General features: G+C 37.0%; 1 protein-coding gene and 2 pseudogenes across 1 annotated transcript in view; all 3 read right to left on the bottom strand.

Moving 5' to 3' along the window:
* ZSWIM5 (zinc finger SWIM-type containing 5) overlaps positions 1-23,807 on the bottom strand; it is a 214,732-nt gene that overhangs the window by 140,619 nt on the left and 50,306 nt on the right. The gene's annotated exons all lie outside the window — the stretch shown is intronic.
* Positions 1,130-1,520, bottom strand: LOC114224251 (large ribosomal subunit protein eL31 pseudogene; annotated as a pseudogene).
* LOC114224153 (large ribosomal subunit protein eL15 pseudogene) lies at positions 10,417-10,964 on the bottom strand (annotated as a pseudogene).

Below are 23,807 nucleotides of genomic sequence, written 5' to 3'. Positions count from 1 at the left end.
TGATTCCATTTCTTTGCTTGTAATCAGTCTGTTCAAATTTTCTATTTCTTCCTGTTTCACTTTTGTTAGATTATATGTTTCTGGAATTTATCCACTTCTTCTAGGTTGTCCAATTTGTTGGCATGTAGTTTTTGGGCCCTTTCTTTTTTTCCTTGATAAGTCTGGCTAGAGGTTTGTCAATTTAATTGATTTTTTTCAAAGAACCAGCTCCTGGTTTCATGATCTGTTCTATTGTTTTTTAGTTTCTATATCATTTATTTCTGCTCCAATCTTTATTATTTCCTTTCTTTGGCTCATTTTAGGTTTCATTTGTTGTTCTTTTTTTTAGCTCCTTTCAGTGTAAGGTTAGGTTATTTGAGGTTTTTCTTGCTTCTTGAGGTAGGCCTGTATTGCTATACACTTCCCTCTGAGAACTGCTTTTGCTGCGTCCCAAAGATTTTGAACTGTTGTGTTTTCATTTTCATTTGTTTCCATGTACTTTTTAATTGCTTCTTTTATTTCCTGGTTGACCTATTCATTGTTCAGCAGCATGTTATCTGTGGTCTTTCCAGATTTTTTCTTGTGGTTGACTTCTAGTTTCATAGCATTGTGGTCAGAAAAGATGCACAGTATGACTTTGATCCTTTTGACTATGCTGAAGCTTGTTTTGTGGCCTGATATGTCATCTATTGTGGAGGATGTTCCATGTGCACTTGAAAAGAATGTGTATTCTGCTGTTTGGGGCTGGAATGTTCTGAATATTCTGTTAAATCCATCTGGTTCACTGTGTCATTCAAAGCCATTGTTTCTGCGTTGATTTTCTGTTTAGATGATCCGTCCATTGGTGTAAGTGGGATGTTAAAAGTCTTCTACTGCTATGGTATTATTATCTATTAGTTTCTTTATGTTTGTTCTTAACTGTTTTGTGTATTTGGGTGCTCCCATGTTGAGTCCATAAATATTTACAATTGTTATATCTTCTTGCTGGACTATCCCCTTTATTATGATACCGTGTTCTTGCCTCTTGTTACAGCCTTTGCTTTAAAGTCTATTTCATCCAATAGAAGTATTGCCACTCTGACTTTCTTTCTTTTTCTTTTCTTTTTTTTTTTTTTTTTGCAGTTTTATACCTTTATTTGACAATCAGCGATTAGTTCTCATCCACATTAACTGTCTGTCTTTTTGAAAGTGGTGACAGGTACATAGGTAAACAGTGTGTAGAGCTTGTTTGGTGAATCTTCATCCTCATTACATTTTCTGGACAACTGCACTCCAATACGGTACGGAACATTCCTTATTCCTTTGGCCCAGACAGCTTTGTTGAGCCTGGTGTCAATGTGCACATCTGGAGTTCCCATCTCCTTCATGGCAAATTTCCGGATCTCTTTGAGTGCCCGAGGGACACGCTTCTTGAAACCCACTCCATGGATGTGCTTGTGAATGCTGATGGTGTATTCTCTGGTCACTACCTCGTTGATGGCAGAACGGCCCTTCTTCTTCTTGCCACCCTTCTTCGCGGGAGCCATTCTGCCAGGGCCTGGTTGGAAAGCTGCCACTCTGGCTTTCTTTTGACATCCATTTGCATGATAGATGTTTCTCCATCTCCTCACTTTCAATCTGCAGCTGTTTTTTGGTCTAACATGAGCCTCTTGTAGGCAGTGTATAGATGGGTCTTATTATTTCATCCATTCTGTCACCCTATGTGTTTTGATTGGAGCATTTCGTCCATTTACATTCAAAGTAATTATTGATTGAGGTGCCTGGGGTGGCTCAGTAGGTTAAGCATCCAACTCTTGATCTCAGCTCAGGTCTTGATCTTGGGGTATGAGTTTGGGCCCTCCATTAGGCTCCATGCTAGGCTTGGAGGCTACTTAAAAAAATAAAGTCATTATTGATAGATATATATTTATTGCTGTTTTATTATTTGTTTTGTGGTTGTTCTGAAGATTTTCTCTGAGCCTTTCTTGTCTTCCTCTCTTTCATGGTTTGCTGGTTTTCTTCAGTGACATATGTGAATTTCTTTCTCTTTATTCTTTGCATATTTATTAGTGCTTTTGATAAATCACTACCATCCAGTTTCTATACAACCCCTTCTTCATATAGCAGTCTATTAAATTGATGGTCGTTCACGTTTGAACCCATTCTTTACTCCTCTACTCCCCATGTTTTAGGTGCATACTTCCTTTTCTTTTGTGAGTTCCTTGACTGATTCTTTTTACTGCTTTTATGTTTCCTACCTTCATATTGTCATTTGTGGTCTTTCCTTTCCACTCAAAGAGTTACCTTTAACACTCCTTGCAGGGCTGGTTTAGAGGTCATGAACTCCTTTAGTTTTTGTTTGGGAAACTCTTTATCTCTCCTTCTATTCTGAATGACAGGCTTGCTGGATAGGGTATTCTTGGCTTCATGTTTTTCCCATTCAACACTTTGAGTATATCATACCTCCTTTCTGGCTTAGAAAGTTTCTGCTGAAAAATCTGCCGATAGCTTTATGGGGTTTCCTTTGTATGTAACTGTCTTCTTTTATCTTGCTGCTCTTTAATATTTTTTATCACTATATATAGCCAATTTATTTACAATATGTCTTGGTGTGGATCTGCTTTTGTTGATTTTGATGGGAGTTCTCTGTGCCACCTATTTCTGGAAATCTGTTTCCTTCCCCATGTTAGTCAAGTTTTCAGCTATTATTTCTTCAAATAAATTTTCTGCCCCCTTTACTCTCTCTTCTTCTGGGACTCCTAAAATATAAATGTGTTTATGTTTGATGGAGTCACTGAGTTCCCTAAGTATATTCTTGTTTTGCATAATTCTTTTTTTTATCCTTTGTTCAGCTTGATTACTTTCCCTTACTCTGTCTTCTAGGTCACTAATTCATTCCTCTGCTCTCCAGCCTGTGCTTCATTCTATCAGGCATGTTTCTCATCTTGGTTATAGAGTCCTTTATCTCTGCTGTTATTCCTTATCTCTGTGTTAAGGGTCTCACTGATGTCCCCTGCTCTGTTCTCAAGTCCAGTGAGTATCCTTATGATCACTGCTTTAAATTGTCCATCAGGTATGTTATTTATATCTGTTTTACTTTGATCCCTGTCCATGGCCATGTCCTGTTCCTTCATTTGGGATAAATTTCTCTTGTCTTTTCACTCGTAAGTTGTTGGTGGTATGTAAAATGGTACAGCATTATGGAAAACAGTTTGGCAATTTCTTCAAAAACTAAACATGCAACTACCATATGATCCAACAACTCTCTCCTGGGCATTTATCCCAGGGAAATGAAAACATATATTTACACAAAAACCTGTACATGAATGTTCAAAAGCAGCTTTATTCATAATCAATAAAAACTAGAAACAATTCAGCTGTCTTTCAATGGGTGAGTAGTCAAACTTTAGTATATACACTCATACCATGAAATGCTACTCAATAATAATTTTTAAAAATGATAACACACAACTTGAAATAAATCTCCAGAGAATTATGCTGAGTGAAAAGAGACAATCAGCAAAAGTTACATATTATGTTATTCCATTTATATAATATTCTTGAAATAACAAAATTATAGAAATGGAGACTAGATTAGTGGTTGCCAGGAGTTAAAGATGTTTGTTGGAGGAAGAATATGAGAAAGAAATGAGTGTGGTTTTAAAAGGTCAATATGTAGAATCCTGTGGTAATGGAATTGTTCTGAATCTTGACTGTATCAACATCAATATCCTCGTTGTGATATTGTACTATAGTTTTGCAAGGTGTTATTACTGGGGGAAATGAGGTAAAGGGCACATGGGATCTCTGTAGTATTTCTTCCAACTGCATGTAAACTTACAATGATTTCAAAGTAAAAATTTTCTTTTTTTTTTAAGATTTTATTTGAGAAAGAGAGAGCATGAGTGGGGGGAGGAGCAGAGGGAGAGGGAGAAGCAGACTCCCCACTGAGCAGGGAGCCCAAAGTGGGGCTCGATCCCAGGACACTGATCACGACCTGTGCTGAAAGCAGACGCTTAACTGACTGAGCCACCCAGGCACCCTTCAAAATAAAAATTTTCATTAAAAACTTATATAATGCTCCCAACGATGAGCGAGCTATAATCTTTTTGTCCCTGGTGAGCTGATGAGCTCATAGACCAGTAGGGAAAACAAGTATTCAAGTCAAAAATCACAATTCATTATGATACTATCTATTAATTATATAAAATTTACTGTGTACCAATGTCATAAGCTCTTTACCTATATTAACTCATTTCATTTTCACTACACACCTATGAAGTAGGTTATTATTATTATTATTTTATGGGATAAAAAAACTGAAGTACTGAGATATTTAGTGACTTGCACAAGGTCACACAACCTGTATCTAAATAGTGCTATGAAAGTTATTATATACAATGTATGGAGAGAAAAGATATTGGAGTGTCCAACTATATCTAAAGGGTCAAGGGTGAACACATGAAGTTTTATGGGAGAACTGAATCTTGATAGATACTAAGGAGTTTATCTGTAATTTTAAACAGGTGAATCAATATACACAAATTTCAGTGATGTGAGGTAAGAAAATGCCACTAAGGAAAAGTCATTTAAGTTCCCAGGCTCTCAGTCTTCTCCCTCATAAAATAAGTAGCTTGGATGATGCTATCTCTAATGTCCCTCCTAACTCCTACAGTCTATGGTTCTATGCTACTAATGTAGAAAGTTAAATTATTGGGACGCTGTAGGTATAGTCCTTGTTTCCTGTCTCTATGCTATACTAGAATAACTTATGGGCAATGTGTCCATGTGTCCAAGAAACAAGGGTATAACTGTTGTCAATTATAAATGAAATACCACTTGACACAAGTTTAAAAGATGTTGGAGTTAGCTGGGGAAACCAAACCATCATTTATATTATTGTTTCTATGGGAAAATAACTTTCAAACTAAATATGGCATATAAAGCAATTGTTTGAAAATTGTGCATGGTCTGTTCAAATGTATTCTAATATGTCAATTCAGAAGAAAAGAAAGAGATAGTTCCTTTAAAAAATTAGAATCAGGCCTGGAAGGAGCTGTGGGTATTAGAGAAAAGTTAATGAATAATCTTTTGTGTCTGATGCCAATTAGCTTTTATAACAGTTCCAGACTCAAAGAACAGGAAGTGGCAGAGAAGAAGTCAAGAAAGAATTTCCATCCAGACTGGAAAAAAGCAGCAGAGGATAATCCTAGGAAATTAGTGCATATGTAAACAGAATCATTTCCTTTCTTTCTGGTTTAGACTGGAAAAAAGCAGAATGCTGAAAGATGCCAGGAAGGAAGCAAAACCTGAGCAACTGGTAGCAGAACAGACACAGCTTCTAGTGGGACTCATTATCACAAGAGCAACTAAGAGCAATACTTTCTCTTAGCTTTTCATCCCTACCAGTGAGAAGAAAAGTTATAATTCTTGTTCTGCGAAAGTAAACCCAAGGTCAAATCACAACAGTGGAAGTTTTCTTATGATGAAGTACACAACTGTGTTGAGGTGTTTTATTCAATTGTGCTCTCAATTATGTGTTTTATACTGAAGCTACAGGCAAAAACAGACACACAGATCAATGGAACAGAATAGAGAACCAGAAATGGACCCACAAATGTATGGCCAACTAACCTTCCACAAAGCAGGAAAAAACATAAGAAGTCTCTTCGACAAATGGTGTTGGGAAAACTGGACAGCAACATGCAGAAGAATGAAACTGGACCACTTTCTTACACCGTACACAAAAGTAAATTGAAAATGGATTAAAGACCTAAATGTAAGACAGGAAACCATCAAAATCCTAGAGGAGAAAAAGGCAGCAACCTCTTTGATGTTAGCCACAGCAACATCTTACTAGACACGTCTCCTGAAGCAAGGGAAACTAAAGCAAAAATGAACAATTGGGACTTCATCAAGATAAAAAGCCTCAGCACAGCAAAGGAAACAATTAACAAAACTAAAAGGCAGCTGATGGAATGAGAGAAGATATTTGTAAATGCCATATTGGATAAAGGGTTAGTATCCCAAGTCTATACTGAAGGTTATATACTGACCAAACCAGATTTGTGGTTTAATTTATAGTTTAGGACTTGTTTCTAAACTTGAAATTCTTTTTTTTTTTACTTGAAATTCTTGTATTTAACTGCCTGCTGATTGTCTCCACTTAGATGTCTCACGTCATACTAAACATATCTGTACTACTGATCTCAACCTATTCCTTCTCTTACCCTACTCCAGGCATGGCTTCCTTCCAAAAAGAACCAACACCACAGAATACAAAGGATTTTAAGAAATTACCAGAAAAAAACAATATGCCAACAAATTAGACAAAATAGAATGAAAACTTCCTATAAACATAAAAACTTCCAAGAATAAATTCAGGAAGACATAGAAAATCTAAACAAATTACAAAGAAATTCAGTTAATAAAACTGAAACAAAGTTGAACCAAAAACTCCCAACAAACAAAACAAACAAAAGTCCAGATGGCTTCAAAAGTGAATTCTACCAAACATTTACTTTTTTTTTTTAAGATTTTATTTATTTATTTGAGAGAGAGAGAGAGCACAAGAGCAGGGTGGGGGGTAGAGGGAGAAGCAGACTCCCTGTGGGGAGTCTGATGTGGGACTCAATTCCGGTACTCCAGGATCCTGGCCTGAGCAGAAGGCAGAAGCTTAACTGACTAAGCCACCCAGGCACCCTCTACCAAACATTTAAAGAAGAGTTAATACCTATACTTCTTAACCTATTCCAAAAAACAGAATATGAAGGAATGCTTCCAAATTCATGCTAGGGGGACAGCATTACCCTGATACCAAAACAAACACAACTATGATAAAAAGAAAATCGGAGACCAATATCATTGATAAACACAGATGCAAATCCTCAACAAAATATTAACAAGCTGAATTTTAAAATTACTTAAAGGATCATTCACCATTATCAAGTAGGGTTTATTCCAGAGATGCAAGGATGCTTCAATATTCAAAAATTAATCAACATGATACACCACATTCACAAAATGAAGGATAAAAATCATATGATCATTGCAATAGATGCAGAAAAGCATTTGACAAAACTCAACATCCGTTCATGATAAGAACTCTCAGCAGAATGGATTTAGGGAGAATGTACCTCAACATAATAAAGACCATCTATGACAAGCCCATAGCCAACATCATCCTCAAAAGTGAAAAACTAAAAGCTTCTCCTCTAAGATCAGGAACAACCCAAGCATACCCAACTCTTGCTACTCTTATTGGTCATAGCCTGGAAGTCTGAGCCAGAGTAAATAGGCAAGAAAAAGAAATAAAAGGCATCCATATCAGAGAGGAAGGCGAAAAACTGTGCTGAGAAAACTGAACAGCCACATGCAAAAAAATGAAACTGGACAACTATCTTACACTATGCACAAAAACTAACTCAAATGAAATGAAGACTTGAATGTATGACCTGAAGTCATAAAAGTCCTAGAAGAAAACATGAAGGTAAGCCCCTAGATATGGTCTCAGCAATGATTTATCAGATATGATACCAAAAGTAAAGGCAACAAAAGGAAAACTAAATAAATGGGACTATATCAAACTAAAAAGATGCTCAGCAAAAGGAAACAACCAAAAAAACTAAAAGGCAGCCTTCAGAATGGGAGAAGATATTTGCAAATGACATACCTGATAAAGGGTTAGTATCCAAAATCTATAAAGAACTTATCAAGGGGCACCTGGGTGGCTCAGTCGTTAAGCGTCTGCCTTCGGCTCGGGTCATGATCCCAGGGTCCTGGTATCGGGCCCCACTTTGGGCTCCCTGCTCCGCGGGAAGCCTGCTTCTCCCTCTCTCACTCCCCCTGCTTGTGTTCCCTCTCTCGCTGTGTTTCTCTGTCAAATAAATAAATGAAATCTTAAAAAAAAAAGAACTTATCAAACCCAACACCCCAAAAATAAATACTCCAGTTAAGAAATGGCAGAAGACATGAACAGACATTTTTCCAAAGAAGACATACATTTGGCCAACAGACACATGAAAAGATACTCAACATCACTCATCATCAGGGAAAATACAAATCAAAACTACAATGAGATACCACCTAACACCTGTCAGAATAGCTAAAAAAAAATTTTTTTTTAGATTTTATTTTATTTATTTATTTGACACACAGAGAAGGAGAGAGCAAGCCCAAGCAGGGGGAGTGGCAGGCAAGGGAGAAGCAGGCTCCCCGCTGAGCAAGGAGCCCAATGCGGGGCTCGATCCCAGGACCCCGGGGTCATGACCTGAGCCAAAGGCAGCCGCTTAACCAACTGAGCCACCCAGGTGCCCCAGAATGGCTAAAATTAACAACACAGGAGGGGTGCCTGGGAGGCTCAGTCAGTTAAGCCTTGGGCTCAGGTCATTATCTCTGGGTCCTGGGATGGAGCCCCGCATCAGGCTTCCTGCTCAGCAGGGAGTCTGCTTCTCTCCCTCTGTTCCTCCTCATTACACTCTCTCTCTCTAATAAATAAAATCTTTAAAACACGCACACACACACACACAGGAAACAAGAGATGTTGGTGAGGATGCAGAGAAACGGGTCTGTGGATGCGAATGCAAACTAGTGCAGCCACTCTAGAAAACAGTATAGAGGCTCCTCAAAAAGTTAAAACTAGAACTACTCTATGACCTAGCAATTACACTACTAGGTATTTACCCAAAGGATACAAAAATACTGATTCGAAGGGACGTTTGCAACCTGATGTTTATAGCACCATTATCAACAATAGCCAAATTATGGAAAGAGCCCAAAAGTCCATCAACTGATGAATGGATAAAGAAGATGTGGTATATATACAATGGAATATTACTCAGCCATCAAAAAGAATGAAATCTTCTCATTTGCAACCACATGGATAGAGCTAGAGTGTGTTATGCTAAGTGAAATAAGTCAGTAAGAGAAAACAAATACCGTATGATTTCACTCATGTGGAATTTAAGAAACAAAACAGATGAACACAGGGGAAGGGGGAAAAAAAAGAGAGGGAGGCAAAGTATAAGGGACTCTTAACTATAGAGAACAAACTGAGGGTTGATGGAGGGGAGGTGGGCAGGGGATGGCCTAAATGGGTGATGGGTATTAAGGAGGTTACTTGTTGGGATGAGCACTGGATGTTGCATGTAAGTGATGAATCACTGAGTTCTACTCCTGAAACCAATATTTCACTGCATTTTAACTAGAATTTAAATAAAAACTTGAGGGGCGCCCGGGTGGCTCAGTCAGTTAGGTGTCTGCCTTTGGTTCAGGCCATGATCGTGGAGTCCCAGGATCCAGTCCCACATTGGGCTCCCCACTCAGTGGGGAGTCTGCTTCTCCCTCTGACCCACCCCCCTCTTGTGCTTTCTCTGTCTCACTCTCTCTCTCTCAAATAAATAAAATCTTAAAAAAAAAACTTGAAACAAAAATAAAATAAGAAACAAAACAGATGAACATATGGGAAGGGGATAAAAAGGAGAAAGAGAAAGTTGGGGCACCTGGGTGGCTCAGCTGGTTAAGCATCTGACTCTTGATTTTGGCTCAGGTCATGATCTCAGGGTTGTGAGATTGAACCCTGTGTTGGGTTCCATTCTGGGAGGGGAGTCTGCTTGAGATTCTCTCTGTCCCTTCTCCCTCTGCCCGCCCCTTCCTATGCTTGCATGCATGCTCTCTCCCAAATAAATAAATCTTTAAGAAAAAAAGAGAGGGAGGCAAACCATAAAGACTTTTTTTTTTTTAGTTTAATAAGCATTTACTCCTTAAGCTGAACAACCTCTACATGCAAAATATATACGGTTTAGGATCTCTTTTTGAGTGGAAAGAAATTTAGGTCTCAAGAGGCTTTCAGTCTGCTGTTTTCTGGAAATCACTTAATTGAGTGTAAGACCCCTGAAAAATACTGGATTCAACCTAAAAATGTGGTTCCTAGTTGACATTATTCTGTATATGATCATGATAAAAGATTAGGATACTCTTCACATTTCCAAGCAAGATCCAATTTTAAAAGCTTGTTCTTCCCAAACTCCTAAAAACAGCCATTTGAGAGTAAACCAGAGCATTACATCACCCCAAAGAAGCTGTAGGTTTCATTACATACACCAACAAATCTACATGGCTAGTTTCTGCATTCCACCTTTACAAAATGTATTTTACACCTATTATACCAAACAGCATTTTAAAATACTGACATATAAACTCCCTAAAAAGATAAAGCAAAGACAAAAGCATTTATCTTACTAAAAACAAGATACACCTTCACTTATAGTCTTCAAACATTATTGCACTTTCATAATTTGACAATGCATTCATGGAACAATCTGCAGCTAATTTTAACAGACAAATTAAAGAATACTTTGAAGCAGCTATAACTGTCCTAAATTGTTTATTAGGTAAGGATTTTATAAACATTATTTATATCAGCGCTAATGGTGGAGCTGTAGAGTATTGTGTCTTCTCTTATGTCTCACAGTGAGAACCAATTCTGTGACCCTTTCCAACGCCATGGCTCTTGCAGCCGGCAGATGTCAGCCCTCGCATCTCCCTGTGCTTGTAGACTGGTTTGGTGATCCACTGGGTGTCAGGATTTTTCTGATGGCTTTACGGATGGATCAATGAGGATAACCTCAAAGAATCTGTACATGCGATCTCCACCAACCCAGTAAAAATTCAAGACCCTCAGAGCCCCACAGTGGTGTCCAGCTCACTCCTCTGCAACAGACTGAAGGCTTGGGGCAAACTTTAGCTGGTTAACACCATGATGGACAGGCTTGCTGTAGGTAGCACCCTTAGGAACTGGGCATTTCCGGCCACCATGTCCGATATATGACATAACCTTGCTTGGCCTTGTAACACAGTCTGCGTGCTTTATCAGGCTTGGTTGGGCAGGGGGCCCTGTGGAGCACAGAGAGCTGGGCATACTACCAGCAACACACCCTGAGAGAAAAGCCCATGACATTGGATGGCTTCTTTCTCCACAGCTCCTGGATGTACTTATAAGTGCCCATCTTGGCTTACCTTTGACCTGATGGCTGCCACTGGATGGAAAGGAAAGAGCCCTTCTCCCCCAAGACTCTTAATTATAGAGAACAAACTGAGGGTGGCTGGAGGGGAGATGGGTGGGGGATGGGTAATGGGTATTAAGAAGAGCACTTGTGATGAGCACTGGGTGTTACATGTAAGTGACAAATCACTGAGTTCTACTCCTGAAATCAATACTGCACTGTATATTACCTAACTAGAATTTAAATAAAAACTTGAAACATAAAAAATTAAAATTAAAAAATTATAAATAAAACTAGTATATTATAAAAGTTATATCTCAAATAAAATGAGTCTGTTATAGACAGCAAAAAAAAAAAAAAATACCATATGATCCAGCACTTACTTCTCAAAGGGATATCTGTATACTCATGTTCATAGCAGTATTATTCACAATAGCTAAAACATGGAAATGATCCAAGAGTCCATCAAGCAATAAATCATCAAGCAAAATGTAGATATACATATAATGGAATATTAACCAGTCTTAAGAAGGAAGGAAAGTCTGCAATATGCTAAAACATGGATGAAGCTTGAAGACATTATGCTAAATAAATAAGCCAGTGACAAAAAGACAAATACTGTATGATTTCACCTATACGAGTACTAAAAGTACTCAAAATCACAAAGACAGAAAATAAAACTGTGGGGGTGCCTGGGTGGCTCAGTGAAGTGTCTGCCTTTGGCTCAGGTCGTGATCTCAGGGTCCTGGGATCAAGTCGCAAGTTGGACTCCCTGCTAGGCAAAGAGTCCACTTCCTCCTTTCCCTTTGCCCCTCCCCCACTTCTTGTGCTTGTGCACGGTGTGCTCTCTTTCTCAAATAAATAAAATCTTTAAAAAAAAAGGAAAACTGGTTGCTAGGGACTAGAAAGACGGGTGGAAATGGGCAGCTTTGTTTAATGGGTATAGGGTTTCAGTTTTACAAGTTGAAAAGATTTGTGAACATGTATAGTGGCAGTTATACAACATTATGGATGTATTTAATACCACTGAACTGTATACTTAAAAATAGTTACATGGTAAATTTTATGTTATGTGTATTTTACCACATCAAAAATTTTTAAATTAAAAAAAGGAAGGAGAAATTAAGACAGTCACAAATAAAAACAGAATTCACTGCTAGCAAATCTGTTCTATAAGACTAGTAAAGTGAGTCCTTTAAACTAAAATGAAAGGACACTAGATATTAATTCAAATGAACCCAAGAAAAAGAGCACTGATAAAGGTAACTATATAGATAAACACAAAAGGCAGTATAAATGGATTTTTGCTTATATCCTGTATTGTTAAGATAGCAATACTACCCAAATTGATCTACATATTCACTGTAATACTTGTCAAAATCCTGGCTATCTTTTTTGGAGAAACTGACAAACTGATCTTAAAATTCATATGGAAATGCAAAGCACCCACAATAGCCAAAACCATCTTGAAAAAGAACAAAATTGGAAAACTCACACTTCTCAATTTCAAAATTTACTATTTAGCTATAGTAATCAAGACAGTGTGATACTGACATAAAGAGAGTATATATAAATATATAAAAGCATATATTTAAATAGAATAGAATTGAGAGCATAGAAATCAACTCTTACATTTATGGTAAACTGAGTTTCAACAAGGGTGCCAAGACCATTCAATGTGGGAAAAAATCATCTTTTTCTACAAATGGTACTGGGAAAATGGATATTCACATGCAAAAGAATAAAGTTAAACTACATCCTCATGCCATACACCAAAATTAACTCAAAATGGACCATACACTTAAATGCAAGAGCTAAAACTATACCACTCTTAAGGAAAACAAAGGAGTCTCTGTGACCTTGGGTTAGGCAATAATATCTTAGATATGACACCAAGAGCAAAAGCAATGAAAGAAAAAAAAATAAGTAAATGGACTTCATCAAAATTAAAACCTTTTTGACTTCAAAGGATACTATTAAGAAAGTATAAAAATGCACAGAATGGAAGAATTTTTTGTAAATCATATATCTGATAGGGAAATGTACCCAGAATATATAAAGAACCCTTACAGCTCAACAATAAAAAGAGAAATCAATATTGGGACACCTGGGTGGCTTAGTTGGTTAATGCCCTACTCTTGATTTTAACTCAGATCATGATCTCAGGGTCCCGACCCCGCTTGGGCTCCATGCTGGGTGTAGAGTCTGCTTGAGATTCAGAGTCTCTCTCTTCTCCCTCTGCCCCTCCCCCTGCTTGTGCTCTCTCTCTCTCTCGCAAATAAATAAATAAATAAAATCTTAAAAAAAAGACAAGTCAATGTTAAAAATGAGCAAAAGATTTGAATAGACATTATCAAGTATTTGTGTATCTTCTTTGGAAAAAGAAGTACATGGGAAGATGCTCAACATCATTAGTCATTGGAAAAATATAAATCAAAATCACAGTAAGAGACCACTTCAGACCCACTAGGATGACTAATTTTTTTTTCTAGGATGACTAATATCAAAAGACAGCCAATAATGAGTATTGACAAGGATGTGGAGAAACTGGAACTTCATAAATGCTGATGGAAATGTAAAATGCTGTAGTCACTTCCAAAAACAGGCAGCTTCTGAAAATATTAAACACAGAGTGACCATATTCACCCAGCAGTTCCACTGCTAGGTATCTACCCAAGAGAAGTGAAAACAAATGTCCAGCTGAAAACTTATATACAAGTGTTCATAGCATTATCATTCATAAGAGCCAAGAAACGGCTACAAGCTAAATGTTCATGAGCTGAACAAATGTAATCTATTCATAGAATGGAATATTTGGCACGAAAAAGGAATAAAGTACTGCTATAACATGAATGAACCTTGAAAACATTGTGCCAAGTAAAAGAAGTCCATCACAAAAGACTACACGTATTGTATCACTCCATAAACATCACATGTCTAGAAAAGACAAATCCATAGAGACAGAAATTAGATTAGGGGTTGCCAGTGGCGGAGTATTGAGAGCAACTGCATATAGGCACCAGGTTTCATTTTTGAGTGACAAAGTTCTAAAATTAGTGATGATGGTTGTACATCTTTGTGAATACACTAAAACCCACTAAAGTATACACTTTAAAAAGGTGAATTTTATGGTATTTGAATTATATCTCAATAAAGCTGTTATTTTTACTGAGAGAATCTTAACAAGAGCCAGCGAAATAAAGAAATATTATATAAAGAAGAATAAAGATAAAAATGACAGCAGCTTTCTTGACAGAAACAATGCATGCCAGAAGAGAATGGAGAAATATCTTTATAGTACTGAAGGGGGGGGGGGCGGTGACGGGAAGTCAACTCAGATTCTACATTCCACAAAAAAATCTTTCTAAAAATAAAAGTGAGGGGTGGCTCAGTCGGTTGAGCGTCCAAGTCTTAATTTTGGCTCAGGTCATGATCTCAGGGTTATGGGATCAAGTCCTGCGTCAGGCTCCACACTGAGCATGGAGCCTTCTTGGGATTCTCTCTCTTTCTCCCTCTCCTTCTCCCCACTCATGCATTCTCTCTCTAAAGATAAAATAAAATCTTTAAAAAATAAATAAAAGTGAAATACTTTCACAGCCTTAAAAAAGCTGGAAGAATTCAGTAGCAGCAGAAATTTTAAATGAAGTCCTTAGGCAGAAGGAAAATTATAGCATATGGAAATCTGTATTTACACACACAAAAAAACAAAGTGCACTGGAAACTGTAACAATGTAGATAAATTTAAAAGATTTCATTTTTTATTTAAATCTCCTGAAAATAGGGGCACCTGGGTGGCTCAGTCAGTTAAGCCTTTGGCTTAGGTTATGATCTCAGGGGTCCCATGATCCTAGAAAATATAATTGTTCAGAGTAAAAACAATAACAAAAAATTTATCATATGTAAAATATAAGAAAACAAGAGTGCAAAGGCTGGTAGGGAAGAAATGGAAATATTTCTTTTAAAGATTTAATTTATTTAATTTAATTTATTTATTTGAGAGAAAGAGAGAAAGCAAGCACGAGCGGGGAAGGGGCAGAGGGAGAGGGAGAGGGAGAAGCAGGCACCCTGCCGAGCAGGGAGCCCAAGGATCCCAGCACCCAGGGATCATGACCTGAGCCAAAGGCATAAGTTTAACAGACTGAGCCACCCAGGTGCCCCAGAAATGGAAATGTATTGTAGAAACATTATAATATTATAAGTGAAGTACTATAATATCACTTGAAAGTAGACTGTGTTAAATTAAAGATATGACCAGATGTTGGCAAACTATAATTTGCAGGCCAAATCTGGCCTGCTCCCTGTTTTCATAAATAAATTTTTATTGGAGGGACGCCTGGGTAGCTCATTCGGTTAAGCGTGTGCCTTTGGCTCAGGTCATGATCCCAGGGTCCTGGGATCGAGTCCCATGTTGGGCTTCTTGCTCAGTTGGGAGCCTGCTTCTCCCTTGCCTGCTCTGCCTGCCTCTCCTCCTCTGCTTGTGCTCTCTTTCTCTCTGACAGATAAATAAATAAAATCTTTAAAAAAAAAGTTTTATTGGAACACAGCCAGAGTCATTCATTTACATATTGTGTCTGGCTGCTTTTGTACAAAAATGGCAGAGTCAAATAGTTATGACAAAGATAGTATAGTGCACCAAATCTAAAATATTTACTATATGGACCTTTATAGAAAAAGTTTGTTGGTCCCTGGTGTATACTATACACCCTCAAACAGGCACACAAGGAATTACAGGCTAATAAACAAAAAAAGGAAATAAAATGGAAACATAAAAGATATGTAATCCAAAAAGAAGGCAGAAAAATAAGAAAAAGAGAACAAAATACAGATGAGACAAATAGAAAAATAAATAGTACTTGGTGGATTTGATCACAACTGTATCAATAATATCCAGTAAATGGTCTAAACATCCCACTAAAAAGGCAAAGATTATCAGGTTGGATAAGAAAGTAAGACACAACCATATGCTGCCTTTAAGAAACCCACTATATAGACATAAATAGTTTAAAGCAAAATGATAGGGATTCTGGAGCTGGATAAGATAGGGTAAGCACACTTCATTCTATCACTCCTACTGAATGCAAATACAAAACCTGAACAGAATGCATGGAGTAGTATTTGAGAACTCTGAAAAGTCATTATTAGCAGAAGGACTGGGGAAGACCCGAATTCCAACATATCTGGGTTTTTTTTTTCCCCTCTAGTATCCTAAAGCCTGAATTTAACACATCAAAAAAAATCTAGCAGTGAAAACTGGGGTACACCTAGAGACAGCTCCAAGAGAAGCCCTTTTTCTGGCTGAGAGCAGGAAAGGGAACTCCTAATACTCGGAGAGTGTGAAAATCCCCCATTTTTTCTCTTTCTTTTCTCCATTCTCTCATACCCAAACCCCCAGGCAATCCTATAGTGGCAATATGAAGGCAGCAGCAGCAATAAGTGCTAATAAGCAGTGGTGATAAGAATCATCAAAGCTGGGGCACCTCGGTGCCTCAGTCAGTTAATAAGTGTCTGCCTTCGGCTCAGGTCATGATCCCAGGGTCTTGGGATTGAGTCCAGCATGGGGCTCCCTGCTCAGCAGGGAATCTGCTTCTCCCTCTCCCTCTGCCCCTCCCCCGTGCTCATGTTCACACTCTCTCTCTCTCAAATAAATAAAATCTTTAAAAAAGAAAAAGACTTACTATAAATACAGTAATCAAGACAGTAAGGCAATGGGATAAACACATAAATCAATGAAACAGAACAGAGAATCTAGAAATAGATCCACACAAATATAGCCAACTGATTTTTGACAAACATGCAAAAGCAATTAAATGAAATAAGAATAGTCTTTTCAACATATAGGGTTGGACACTGAACATCTATATGAAAGAAAAAAAAGAATGACCTAAACTTCACCTTTTGTACAAAAAATAATTCAAAATGGATTACAGACTAAATGTAAAATGTAAAAGTATAAAATTTTTAGAGTAAAACACTGAACATCTTTGTGACCTGGGGTTACACAAAGAGTTTTTAGACATGTCACCAAAAGCATAATACATAAAAAGAAGAAACTGATAAGTTGGACTTCATTAATGTTAAAAAAATCTTTGCTCTATCAAAGATACCACTAAAAAGACGTAAAAACAAGCCATAGCGTGGGAGAAAATATTTGCAAAACACATACCCAATGAAGGACTTACACCAGAATACATAATGAACTCTCAAAACCACAATGAGAAAACTCAATTCAAAAATAGGCAAAAGATTTGGACACCTCTCTGAGAAAATCTACAAATAGCGAGTAACCACATGTAAAGATGTTTGACATTATTATTAGCCCTTAGGGAAATGCAAATTAAAACTATGATGAGATACTACCACATACTAATGAGAATGGATAAAATTTTAAAATATTAACAATCCCGGGCGCCTGGGTGGCTCAGTTGGTTAAGCAACTGCCTTCGGCTCAGGTCATGATCCTGGAGTCCCAGGATCGAGTCCCACATCGGGCTCCCTGCTCAGCGGGGAGTCTGCTTCTCCCTCTGACCCTCTTCCCTCTCGTGCTCTCTGTCTCCCATTCTCTCTCTCTCAAATAAATAAATAAAATCTTAAAAAAAAATTTAAAAAAAAATAAAATAAAATATTAACAATCCCAAGTGCTGGTAAGGATACAGAACAACTGGGGCTTTCATGTGTTGATGGTGGGAATGCAAAATGGTACAGGCACTCTGGAAAAGCATTTGGCAGTTTCCTACAAAGCGAAACATATACTTACCATATTACCGAGCAATCCTACTACTGGGATTTCTCCCTGGGGAAATGAAAACCTGGTTATCAATGTTATAACAGTTCTGTTCATAATTGCCAAAAACAATCCAAACTGGAAACAATCCAAATGTCCTTTAATAGGCAAATGGATAAACAAATTGTGGTACATCCACACAAAAGATACTAGTCAACAATAAGAAGAAACAAACAATAGATACATGTAACATTTCAGAGAAAATACCAAAGGCATTATGTTGAGTAAAAGAAGCCAGTCTAGAAAGGTTACACGCTGTATGATATTCTCAAAAAGACAAAACTAAAATGATGGAGAATGGTAGTTCCAGGTGACTTCTAAGTTATAATTATACAAGGGATGACATGAGGAAGGTTTTGGGGGTGATGGAATTGTTCTGGTACCAGTTACAAAAATCTATATACATGTTAAAATTCATAGAGCTGTACATCAAAACAGTCAATTTTTTTACTGTGATATTTTCTTAAGGGGAAAAAGAGAAGAGGAAGAACAAGTAAAAGAGACTGAGAAGTAGGTGCCAATGAGGAAAAGAGAAAAACTAAGAAAATGTCTATCCTGGAAACCTTGTGAAGAAAATAAATCAAGGATGAAGGAGTGATCAAATACTACCATGATAGCAGTTATCAGTACTACTGATAGTCAAATTAGACAAGGACTAAGAAATGACAATTAGCAATGTAGAGGTCATTGGTGACTTTGATGAGGACAGATTGGGAACAGTATAGTCAACACTGGCTGAAATGGGTTTAAAAGAAAATAGGAGGAGAGAAATGGGGAGTTAACAAGTATAGAAACCTCTTAAAATTTTGCTACAGCTAATAAAGAAATAGAACAATAGCTGACAGAAATTAACAGAGTTTAAAAAAGATTTTTTTTAAGAGGCAAGAAATAAAAGTATGTTTATCTGATAATGGGAATATCCAATAGAGAATGAAGTTAATGATGCAGTCCAAATTATTCTGCATACAGCTTTTCTAAGCACTTACACTATCAACTTTGTTCACACACAAACACACGTACACATACACACACAAACACACACCATATGGTAACTAAAGAGTAACAGGCAAATATACCTGTCATCGAGGACTTCTTTGATTTTAAATATATATATAAATATCTATGTTTCCAGACTTCATGGATATTATATACACACAACTGCAAATATACATACTCACACTAACTATAAGCTCCCTAAGGACAGCTATTATATCTTACTTATCTCTCTGCAGTCTTGGTAGTTAGGGGAGTATATGGAACAGTATGTATTCAAATAAAAATATTTGCTAAATGGATAAAGTATGTAATAAGTCAGTCAGACTTAAAAAAAAGGATTTAACTCTATTGCTCTATTATAAATCAACTTACTTTCCTACGAATATCCAATACAGCACAAATTAATTCCCTGATTTCCCTCTCCACTCCTGATCCACAACATGATCATCCTTGGTCCTATACCACTCAATTTCTAGTATTAACTATAAACCTAGCTGAATTTTCCTGAGTTTTCACTGCTGTAACACAGAGTCCTTCGGCATAAATGAAAAGTTTTGGATAAGATGTCATCTTTTTTCATTAATACAGGTTTTATTATCTTTAATAAAAAGATGAACATTATCAACTTCAGACAGGGTTAAGTATACCTAAAAACCTAAATTCTGTGAGAAATTCTAATTCAAAACATGGCTAAACTTTCTAAGAGGATACCAGTTTACATGAAATGTCATATTGAAGAAATAATTTTCGTATATAAACCCCACTCCAATCACTACAAATAAAAGGGGGAATATATATACACACACACACACACACACACACACACATATATATATGGCAACTTTGCCAGCTTCACTAGTAAATGTACAATTACCATCATAGGAAAGGTCCCTGCTTTGCAGAACTCTACGTGCATTCAAAGTAGTTCTAAGAAAGGCTTCTAATCTGTTCCATTGTTAATCAAGTGGTTTATACATGCGGAAAAAGAGAAAAGAAAATCAGTTAGATATATGTAATATGGAAAGAAAAAATGAGGACAGAAGAAATCACCTCAACAACTCTTACTTTGCTCCTTTCCAAAAATCCCTTATTATTACCCCTTTCTCATTCCTCCCTCCCAAAACGGGGCGGGGGGGGGGGAGCCAGGACCCTTGCCAAATCCCACAAAAACCCTTAGGCCTCTCTCAGGCATGCAAATGTAATTTTCTACCCAGACAACACACTCCCTTTTTAATGAACTCCAAAAACAATCTGTGAATGCCCACAGAAGAGAAAAGAAGAAAATTGCAATGAAAGAAAATACAAACAGAGAGATGTGGGGGGAGGGTCAAGATGGATATGGCAAGTCCAGAGTTTAAATAGACATAAAAGATAATGAAGGTGAAGGGACTGTAATCAAACAAAATGGTCTGCAGTCTGTCATTTCATACAAATTAGAGTCAGAGAAATATATGAATATTCACTTGAATAAAAATCATTCATTACAGGAGTAGTCCTTCAAGTAAAAAGATCTCTGTCAAGGCCTAATGTGGCTGTCACTCTTTGTTCCATTTTGTAATTTAAAAACAAAACCAAAAAAAATTTTATATAAACAAAAAGAGAAAAACTAATTTTAAATATGCACCCATCTCTAAAATAGTCAAGATCAGGAGCAAGTTTCTTCATGATATAACCAAATACTATGTCAAAATTAGATATTCAAAGAATGTTAATAAATGACAAGAGACACTTCAGTCAGTCACATGATTCAGGATCCCTCCAGATGCACATTATGATTCAGCTTTGAACAGTAAACAGAGTAGGTTACAGGGTAGGGTGGGAGGACTTGAAGAAAAACACAATGCAGGAAAGGTCATCAAAATGAAAACTGTCTTCTTGCCTTGCAATTTGAAGAGAAGTTTTATTGAAAAAAAAAAACCAGCTTTAAACCAATTTAGGCCGAAATAATTACAACATTTTACAATCCAACCTCTTAATGATGAATAGAATTCTTCTCCCTGCTTAAGGATCAAATTGGTTGGGCTCTACATTTGTCTGGCACCATGCTGTGGGCTATTTCCTTTAATATATAACCAATCAAAGATGTATTCAGGCTTTTGTGAGATCCAAAGCCTTGCTAACTGCATATTCTAGAGCATATGAAGTTTCTCTAAAAGGAGCAGACAAAGCTATATACAGTGATACCCTCGCTTGGACAGCTAATTTTCAGTGGCCTCTCCTTTCTTAAAGGTAGACACTGAACCCTTTTATGATACACCAGACACTTTTTCTTATAATATAGTACTTGTCCTGTAATATTTATATTAACTTTTTCTCCTGTCAATTTGAATCAACATACCACAAGATCACAGCTGCTTAGGAGAGTGACAAAAGAAAACAAACTCTTCAAAATACCTAATTGTTAAAAACACAGTAATCTACAAGTACTAACTGAAAGATAATACTACCTTATCAGACTTAATGATAAATGCCATCAACTGAATATACAATTTAGCATAGATCTTTATGGGGTGACTATGCCAACATAAGGTATACTAAACCCCTATGCCATGTCGTTAAATTTATGATTTATAGGTGAAAGTAATGTTACATATTGGTACACATTACATAGCATTATCTAATAAGTAAAAGACAGAACATATAAGCCTTTTAAGACCTTTCTAACAAAATTAATTAAGGTAAACAAGTTAAATTAAAAATATAATGTGAAAAAACACATAAACAGTATTACATGAGTTAAATCTTGCTTTCATTTACCTATAACAGGGGCATTATCCAGGACACCCACATGGGAGTACAAACACAAATATTTGTTCATATTAAAAAATGACATGTATCTTTGTAATAAATCTATTTCAAGTTTATTACTTATTTTACAAAACAACATTGTGTCCACTTCCCCCTTAAAATCATGTGAAAACACAAATTAATAATATAATAACTTTTAGACTACCATAAAAAGCTGCTATAAAAAACTCATTAAAAAATATTTGGGTTGGGGTGCCTCGGTGGCTCAGTCAGTTAAGCATTGGCCTTCGGCTCAGGTCATGATCCCAGGGTCCTGGGATCAAGCCCTGTGTGGGGCTCCCTGCTCACAGGGGAGACCGCTTCTCCCTTTCCCTCTGCCATTCTCCCCACTTGTGCTTTCTGGCTCTATCTCTCTGTCAAACAAATAAATAAAATCATTTAAAAAATGTTTGGGTTTTAAGATTTATTTCTTTATTCCAGAGAGAGAGAGCACATGAGCTAGTGGGGGGAAAGGGGGTGCAGAGGGAGAGGGAGAGAGAGTCCAAAGCAGATTCCACATTGAGCACAGATCCCAACACAGGGCTCGATCCCACAATCAGAGTTGAAACCAGGAGCTGGACACTTAACTGACTGCACCACCCAGGCACCCCTCATTAAAAGATGTTTAACATCACTGGTCATTAAGAAAATGTAAATGAGAACCACAGTGTTCATATCCCCTATGTTGCCCATAATCAAAGCAACGTAAGTGTTGACAACAATGTAGAGAAAGAGAAACCCTTTTGCATTGCTGGTTGCTATGTAAAATGGTGCAGCAAATGTAGAAAACAATTTGGCAGTTCCTTAAAAAGTTGAACACAAAATTACCGTATGACCCAGCAGCTACATTCGTTGGTATATACCCAAGAAAAATAAAAACATATGACTACCCAGAAACATGTACAGAAATGTTTATAGCAGTGTTATTCATAACAGCCAAAAGGTAGAAACAACCTAATATCCATCAACTGATGAATGGATAAACAAAGTGTGGTATGCCCATACAATGGAATATTATTCAATCATAAAATAAAAAGGTACGATGCTACAACTTGGATAAACTTGAAAACATTAAGAGAAGGAAGCCAGACACAAAAGGTCACATATAGGATGATTCATTTACATGAAATACCCAGAATAAACAAATCCCAAGAGACACAAAGCAGATTAGAGGTTTCCAGAGGATAGGAATGACAATTTAATAAATACAGGGTGTTCTCCTGCGGTGATGGGAAAGTATCAAAATATGAGAAAGGTAGTGGCGCACAACTCTATGAATGCATCAAAAGCCAGTAAGTTATATACTTTAAAATGATTGTGTTGTGTGAATTTCATCTCAATAAAAATAAGTAAAAGCTCTTATATTTTTAAAAGGACAAAATAGTATATAAATGTAATATGCTATATGCTCTGGGAGGAAAAAGAGAGAAAGAGGGAAGTAAAATAAGATCATTAACTATGGTAAAGGTAATAGTAAGATTCAAAGGATACCATTTAAAACTGACAAACCACAGGGGTGCCTGGCTGGCTCAGTCGGTGGAGTGTGTGACCCTTGACCTCAGGGTTGTGGGTTTGAGCCCCACGTTGGGTGCAGAGATTATTTAAAAATAAAGTCTTGGGTGCCTCGGTGGCTCAGTCGTTAAGCATCTGCCTTCGGCTAGGGTCATGATCCCAGGGTCCTGAGATCGAGTTCCGCATCGGGCTCCCTGCTCAGCGGGAGGCCTGCTTCTCCCTCTCCCACTCCCCCTGCTTGTGTTCCCTCTCTTGCTGTCTCTCTCTCTGTCAAATAAATAAATAAAAATCTTTAAAAAAATAAAAAAATAAAAATAAAGGTTTTTTGGGTTTTTTTTAAAGATTTATTTATTTATTTGAGAGAGAGAATGAGATAGAGAGAGAACAGGAGAGGGGGGAGGGTCAGAGGGAGAAGCAGACTCCCTGCTGAACAGGGAGCCCGATGCAGGACTTGATCCCGGGACTCCAGGATCATGACCTGAGCCGAAGGCAGTCGCTCAACCAACTGAGCCACTCAGGAGCCCTAAAAATAAAGTTTTTAAAAAAATTAAAAATAAAAGTGACAAACCAAAAAGTAAAAGATTAAGTTAAAAAAATTATTGAAGGCATGATAAAAAGTATAAACATAAAGATAACCACTAGAATAAAAAATATATTTTTCATATGCCAAAAGAAATCTTAAAAGAACAAAGGCATAGAAAAAAGAAAAGCTCCCAGTATATAATACAGCAAATTAAAACATAAATAATAATACAATAGCATTCAGATCA

The sequence above is a fragment of the Eumetopias jubatus genome, unplaced genomic scaffold (genome assembly GCF_037043125.1).
Source record: "Eumetopias jubatus isolate StellerSeaLion01/CBP00866 unplaced genomic scaffold, mEumJub1_p1.0 scaffold_4, whole genome shotgun sequence".
NCBI classification, from domain to species: domain Eukaryota; kingdom Metazoa; phylum Chordata; class Mammalia; order Carnivora; family Otariidae; genus Eumetopias; species Eumetopias jubatus.
This window is presented reverse-complemented; position numbering and strand designations above follow the sequence as displayed.